We start from the raw sequence: 8,487 nt of genomic DNA, 5'->3' as shown, positions 1-8,487 counted from the left end.
TTTTGTACATATTTGAACTGTAATTATTTGGGACTGTATATTATTTATTCGGACCCTCCGAGTGAGGGCACAACTGTAATAAGTGTGCGTGTGTGTGATGTATGTCTTCCAACCCCACTTCTTTCTCCCTTTTATTTACCCGCTTATGATGGTTAGATTAGGGCATGTTTCAATTAGCATACAGTATGATAGCATGTTTGCATTCATTCATCTGTTTTGCATGCACCGGGCTCAGCGCATCATACTAACTGTATTGTATTTTCAATTCCAAGTTGAATACATGTTAGCTGTAGCATTTCATATGTCATGTTTAGAATAGCCGAGCCTGCTATAGTTGCACTTTTGCATGTGTTGCGTTAGGCATTTTTGTATAATTAGGATCATGCATGGATTTCTAATTAGCTTTTGTTTTGGCTTGGATTACTCGGTAAGTTTTATGCTTTAGCATCCTTGCATGCGTGTGAGTGACTGCCATGAATAGCATGCTTACCATGAGGCTATATGCTTATGTGATATAACTGCCTGAATGCCTGTGGGTGAAGGTTGGGTTATTTGAATTGGAACAATTCATCAAATGTGTGTTTTAAGCCCATTAGATAGTGGCAAAATCATGTTTTCTAAGCCCACCCGAGGGTGGCAAATCCACGTCTTAGCCTACCTGCGGGTAGCACCATCAAACCATTTTTCAAATAAACAAACATGAAATATTTTGTTCCAATTCAGGCGACCCAGTCTATACTTGTATGCTGTGCGCATCACATAGTAAATCTAGGCTAATAACCGGAATAAGAACACATGATGTTTTCAAAAATAGATATCATAGTTAGTAGAGGCCGATCTTTGATTGGGCGAGCGGGGGTGCTCACGAAGTGACCTTCTCCAATCGTACCCAAGTTCCCGAGCCAAGGCAACTTTGGTGATGACGGACACGTGGCTTTAGGCAAACGGGTCAGGGTTTCCTAAATTTTCCCAAGATAAAACATTTAGGTGGCGACTCTGTATCTGGCAAAGCAGTCCATGTTTGGCACTTCTTTCAAAAAAATTTGTTTTCTCAAAACGATTTGTCGGATTTGGACTCTTTGGTTCAGATTAAGAACCGTGACAATTTGAGAGTCCTAAACTGTAGTGAGCCCAATATCGAACGGAACGGGGGGGACTCGTTCCTCCCGGGGCGTTCGGGGACGTCTACACCATGGGGCACTGCCGGCCACTATTTGGCACTGCCGGCCATGCACTTTCCCCTGTCTGTTACTGATGATGGCTGCCGGTCATCAGTGAGCCACTACCGGCCACAGCTGATGGCCGACATAACCCTTTGTCTCAGCAGATTTCACGCCAGATCTTTTGAGCCAGCTGGTTTTCACTCATCTTTCCTTCATACACGTGTATGGAGGGATGAACCTCTTTTCAAGCTTGTTGAACAAGCTTTGCATTGCCTCTCTTCTATAAAAGGAGAGGCTCCTCCTCCATTTGGGAGGTTCAAAAATTTGAGGTTTGAGATATAGATATAGTTTTGTATCTATACTTCTCCTTTGTTCTTGTTTTGTGCTTCAAAAGTGTAGTTTTGTCTTAGTTTAACACACAAACACACACTCAAACACCTTGCTTGTGTTGCTGAGGCTTCTTGAAGCTGGTTTTGGTGTTCTTGGGTTGATTTGAGCTTGAAAAGCTTGCTGGAGCTGCAATTCTAAAGAAGGTCTTCAAGGGTGAGTTTCTATCCCTTAAAACCCCCATTCTTGCTTAAGCTTTTAGCCCTTCTTACATGCTGTTTTAAGCTTAGCTTTCTACTAGAAAAAGTTCTTTTTTTGCATGCTTAAAAAGTTTGTTTAAGGTCACTTTTTCGTTTGGGGTGGTTTTCCCTCCCTTTAAGCCTTATTAGGCCTTGTTTTGAGCCATCCCTTTAGGCTCTTGTTGTAACCTTTGCATGACCTTTCTACCACTGAAATCCAGAGGATTTTTAGTGGTGGAAAGGTTGTTTTGGAGTCTTAAATAGGAGAGGGTCATCCCATCTCCTTGTGTGTTTCATGAAGTAGCATGTCATTCTAGCTTGATTTGAGTCCATTTCAACATGTTCTTGGGCTTCTTTTACCATGTCATACCTCTGTTAGGGTTTTGTTTGGTTGGCCTTTGCATGTTCCATGCACTTGTAGTGCATTTTCATGAATTGGCCTAACATGCATCATGCTTTAACATGTCATTCTAGCATGTTTTTGGCTTAACTTCATGAAGTTTTTGTCCATGTTTTAACATGCTTTAGCTCTAATTTAGGTTGTTTTGGCCATGCATGACTTGCTTTGTATAGCCTTGGTTCAATCTAGCTTGTAGGTTTTGTGCATTGAGTCCATTAACATGCATTACTTAAAGTATTTTCATGATTTGGCATCATGTGAAATGTGATTTCAGTCCATGTTTCATGGTCACACACTTGTATTTATCACTTATTCCATGCTTTGGATAGTTTGTGTTTTTATGCCTTAACATGGATCATTGCGTATGCCTTCATGCCTAAGCTTGCGAGCTATCATTTCAGTGGTTATTTAGGGTAATTTTGCCATGATATAACTCTGATTTTTGTTGGTTAAGTCATGCCATGTTTGGTTTTGATAGGTGTAGTGCAATCCCCTTTGTTAGCCTTACTTGCATCATGCATTATGCCTTTCATGTTGACTTGTCTTGGCTTTGGTCCATGCATGTTTTAGACTCACTTTGGTATGCCTTAGGATTGTTTTGGTTTTCTTGGGCCATTTGCTTCATGTTTTGCATAGCCTTAGTGCAAGTCCCTTCGCTAACCTTGGGTTTTGAGCCTCTTAACATGCTATGCTTGTCTTGTTAGAGTGGTTCGGCACCATTCCAGGCATGATTTCAGGGCCTATAGTGTTGTCACACTTGCATGCTTTTCACCCTTTGAGCACTCTTGAGAGTTGTGCTCTTATGCCTAGGTGATAGGCCATTATATGTGCATGCTTTGTTTTTTATTTCATGCCATCATTCCATCATCTTGGCCACTGATATGGGCATGACTGAGGTCTGCCCACTTTTAGTTTAAGACCATTTACCATGTTGCTCAAATGTTGTTACATTGCATCATGCTCGCATGCTTGAGTTGCATGACATATAGCATGTTGTTGCATGCTTGCTCTATTGTATTGTTGTCGCATGCTTGAGTTACATTGCATACTTGCATGCTCATATTGCATTAGCATTGTGTTTGGCACACCTTGCACTGCATTGTGTTTGGTTTGGGTGTTAAGCCAAACACGAGGAACGAGGGACGTTTCATACTTGAAGTGATGAAACGTGCCTCAATTCTCGGTCGCCGACGCTCTTGATGACACATGATAAAGTTCTAGGCATTTATGCGTTTTTGTGCATTCATTCTACATTGATTTGTACAAGTTGGGTCTTTGGCGATCATGCATTGGGATGTGTGATTGATGGTCTTAGATTCGACTATGTCTCTCTCTTGATGTTTTGGGGTGATATGGGATGGCATAGTGCGTACATATCCTTAGGAGACCCTCCCTTTCCTCTGTTTTGTGCTCTGTTGCAGCTTAGTGTCACAGCACACCAGTGGCCGACAGCCTCTCATCCTTGGCCGGCACGCCCCTCATCCTTGGCCGGCAGAATGCATCCTTGGTCGGCAGTGGTCGGCAGTAGCTCCTCATGGTCGGCAGGCCACTGGTGCATTCCTCAGCATCGTTTTGGTAAGATCCAGCAACAAGTTCTCAAAGACACCCTGCAGACAGAGCCTTTAAAGAGCATTTGGAGAGCTTTCAGGACGGGAATCGAGCATGCATCTTCAACTTATTCAAGGCAGAGCTGAGGCGGCCTAGCCTACACATTTTAAATGCTTTACTTGCTAGTTAGCTTTAATTTGTAATTTAATTAGTTAATTTGTTAATTAATTAAGTGTTGTAATAATTAGTAAGTAGATTTCTTATTATCCAATTTGGTTGTGTAATAATTAATTAGCTTGTAAGTTAGTTAGTTAGTTGGTTTGTATTATTCATTCGGATCCTCCATCGAGAGAGCATATGTTGTAATAAGGGTGCGTGTGTGTGTGCATGTGTAACAACCCTCAACACTATTTACTGATAACACTACTGATTAGTGCTAATCTATGATTAAGCATATTAATTGATTGACTGACTGAATTACTAAACTGATTGATTGATTATGCTAGTTTGAATGCAATTCTATCTGTTGACTGTTAAATTATCTGTTCATGTTTTATGCTTTAAACTGCAAATTGAAGGCCTTATCGGCGACCGAATTTGAAATTGATTGATGTTTTGTGCTAATTAAGATTTATATGATTTTATGGCATATTTAATTGAAATTTGATTGGGTATGATTAAATTAGATTTAATATTGATAAATTACGAGAGTTGGACTTATCTACAAATTTGCCACCTAGTGGAGTAATCTAGGCTAACCTCTCTTCATCTTATACACTTTGATACAACATTTCCCTCAGCCTTTTTGAGAGCAAAACCGAATGAGAGAGAGAGAGGAGTAGAGAAACTTGGCTTCATCTAGAGGATTGCTTAGAGAATTGGAAGATTTGAAGGATAATTTGCATAATTGAGCTCCCATATCTTGCATTCAAGACCTAAGGTAGGACATTTACCTTCTTGTTTGTGAATTCAAGCTAATTGTTGCGTGGTTCATGGTAAATAGGAGCTTAAGATCATAAATTGGTTGTAGATTGTTGAATAGAGGCTTAATTCATGCATGCATGTGCATATTTTGAAGTTTAAAGTTGTTTTCATGGAAATTCTTGCATGCATGTCCATATTATTGTTATAGTCCATGAATTCCTCATGTTTTTGAAAGAATTGGCTCATTTGTTCTTGAATTAGAAGCTTCGAAGTTGATTAAATTCACGCATGTTATGTCTTACATCATGTTCATGGAATTTGTTTGAATTTGGGTTTAATTGACTCACCTTTGGGCCTTGATTTTACAAATTGAGCTTTGAATCATGTTAAACTATGAATTTACAAGTGTTTTCCAGAAAATTGACCCAAGAGGATCGAGTTTGATGCATTAAAACTTGATTTTGAGCTTGAAGTTTAAATCTAGAAATTTCAGATTTTGGACTCCCGCTCGAGCGGGGTAAGTGGCGCTCGAGCGGGAAATTCGTGTATCCAGCACTTTTGTTGTGTTTACAGTCCGCTCGAGCAAGGTTTTGCACGCTCGAGCGAGGACTTGTGTCACACGCTCGAGCGGGTGTCGAGCGCCCATCGAGCGTGATTTTCACACATCTAGTACTTTTGCATTCCGCTCAAGCGGGAAAGTTTACGCTCGAGCGGAGCCTTTTGTTTTCATGTCCGCTCGAGCGGGGAAACCCACGCTCGAGCGGGACCTCTGTTTTCTGAAAATTCTGAAAATATTTTTAATGTGCATCTTTGCATCCTTATTCCATCCTAAGCATTCCTAGGCCTAGTTTAGGGCATCTTAATGAGGATATTGTTGTAGAACCGCACCGAGTCAAGATAGGGATTAAGTTATTATTTCCCAACTGTGTAGCTTAGTGTGTGTTCACTCTGTAACTGTGTAGGATTGGCATCCGAGGACGCGTACTAGCTTATCTGTAGCCCAGAACTCTGTGAGTAACAATGTTGTAAAGATATGTTCAATTAAGATTATTTTCTGAACTAATGACTGTACTACTTTATGAAATGACACTGTTTACTGAATGAATGTTTGTCCTATTTGTGAACTGTATTTGTGGCATCCATAGCAATATACTGTTACTGAACTCTTACTGCTATTATCACAGAGATCTCTGTCGGTTCCCATGTTGGAACCACTACTGTTTACTGATATGATGGCCATCAATTGATTGTTCGGTCTGATAAGACCTACTGTACTGCTTTGCTATTGGATGTACTACATATGACTATTATAGTTTCTGAATTTTTGTATGGCATGAATTATGAGCCATAAACTGAACGACTGATATACCGATAAATGACTATTTTAAATACTGAAAGGACATTCATTCTTAACCTCTTTACACATATGTTATTCACTGGGCTTTAGCTCACTGCTCATATATATATGTAGGTGTTCAGGCACCGGACCGTTGCTAGGGGCGTCAAGCTTAACTCCTGTTTTGTCAAGCCAACCTTTGTGCCTCACTTTGAGGTTCCAGAACTGTTCAAGCTGAGGTTGCTTGGGGTGTTATAGTTTTTCCCCCTCTTTGTATATGTTCTATATAGACTGAATGATGTTGTACTGTACTGTTCTAATAGGGATTAAGTCCCTATCCTGAATGATTGTATATATTGTACATACTGTTCTGGTACTGATTGTATATGTGTTTCTGTAGACACCCCATTTTTAACCGTCCTCAAGACTTGGACGTCACCGTTTGAACACTCGGTGATTATCCATGTTTGTGTTCGTTTGGAGTTCCCGGAGGTCTCGGCTCGCGCGCCCCGCCTCAGGATCCCCGAACTCGACCGTTTAGTGTCTGGTTTTGCACCAAACACTTGCATCTTGCCTTTGAGAGGCAGGGTGGGGCTTGTAGACCATCCCCACCCATCACCGGCAGTGGCTAGATGCCACCGGCTGGTTTTTGCTGCCACCGGCAATGTAGTTTGCCGGTCGGCACTATTTGTTGCCGGTCAGCACTTTTTTGTGCCGGTCGGCACTTTGTTTGGCCAAGATGGCATTTTTTGCCGGCCGATCGCTGTTCATCTGCTTTTGCAGATATTTTTGGACAGCTGTATAACTTTTGCTCCCCTCCATACACGTGTATGGAGGGATCTCCCTCTTGCAAAGCTTGTCTTGTAAGCTTTACAAGAGGCATATAGAGAGAAGCTCTCTCTAAGGCAAAGAGGAAGAGGCTTTAGATTTTTTTGAGGGAGGAAAATACAGAGGAGAGCTCTGGTTTTCTAGGGTTAGGGTTAGATACACTCACCTATCTCTCTTTCCCTCTCATTTTGCACACTAGGTGTTTTGTGTCTCACTATTGCACACAAACACCTAGTGTTTCACCTTCCTCTAGGAGCTGAGGTTCTAAAGAGTGTGTTTTGAAGTTTTTGTCTTGGATTCAAGCTCAAGGAGGCCATTGGAGCATCTTTGTTGAAGAAGGCATCAAGGGTGAGAAACTAGTCCATTTTTCCCCCATTTTTGCATCAATTTTCTACTAGTCTTAGAGCTGTTTTTGTGATTATTGTATAACATAAAAAAGTTCTATTTTTAAGCCCTCTTTATTGTTTATTAAGAGTGTTTTGTTGTTTGAGGGTTGTTGACCACCCTTAGGCCTCAAAAGGCCTCATTTTGAGCCATTTTGTGTTAGCTCCGGGATTTTGGTGTTGAGGTCTCTTCACCACTGAAATCTTGAGGGATTTCAGTGGTGAAGATGATGCTTTGAAGTCCCAAGAAGGAGAGGGCCACCCCCTCTCCTTGTTGTCCTTGAAAAGGACACATTTTGGCCTCTTAAGGAAGCCTATGCTTGAGTGTGTGTTGAGCATATTTGGTTTGTTTTTCATGCTTATATATCCATGATATAACATGATTTCAAGTTGGTTTTGGAACTCCATGCATGTTTAGCATAGTTGCCATGTAATGCCCTATTTGTGCCTTAACATGTTCTAGGTTGTTAGCCTTTGTTGGAGCATGTTTTAGGCTTGTATTTGTGAAGTTTATGTGCTTATTTTGACATGTTTTAGCTCTGTCCATAATCGTTTGGGTTGATCTTTGCATGCATTATATAGCTCCTTTGTATTTGGGCTTGTTGGCCTTGAGTATGTGCATGTGTAGCATGCCATCTTTGCATTGTTTTGGTGATTTGGAATCATCCTACATGCTATTTCAGTCCCATTTCCATGCTTGTTTGATTACCTTGCATGCCTCTTTAATGCTTTGAAAGCATGTGTTGCAATGCTCCATGTTTTGGTCATGGTGTATGCCTTTGTATTTGGGCCACTTAGATGCCATCTAAGGAGTCCTTTGGCCTAGTTTTAACATGCTAAGAATCTGTTTTTAGTTGTTTAATGCACGCCGTGTTTGGTCATGATAAGTGTAGTTCAATGCCTTATTGATTTGCCTTGAACACTTGGACTATTTGTTGCATGCTTGACTTGATTTATAACTTGATTTGGCATCATTTTATAACATGATTTTAGGGCTCATGTTGCATGCTAATTTGTCCATGTTTCCTTCTTTCAAGTGTGCTTGAATGTTGTTTGATTTATGCTTAAGTGTTGGTCCTTATGTGCATGTGTGTGTGCATGCCATTTAGCCCTCACCTTTTAGCACAATGGCTATTGTTTTAGGCCTATTTTAGAGCTGCCTAATTCATGTATAAGTCCATCTTGCCATCCATTTGCATTGCCCTATGTATGCTTGCATGATTGCATAAGTGCCTTGCCATGTCATGTCGCATTCCTAGTTTGTATGCCTAGGTTGCATTGCATCTTGCATGCATGCCTTGTCCCTTGACTTGGGTGATAGGGATTGGGAGTTTTGTTT

This window comes from Camellia sinensis, chromosome 15, assembly GCF_055761805.1.
Source record: "Camellia sinensis isolate YWXY chromosome 15, ASM5576180v1, whole genome shotgun sequence".
Classification (NCBI taxonomy): Eukaryota; Viridiplantae; Streptophyta; class Magnoliopsida; order Ericales; family Theaceae; genus Camellia; species Camellia sinensis.
The sequence above is the reverse complement of the archived record's forward strand: the minus strand, read 5'-3'. Positions refer to the sequence as shown.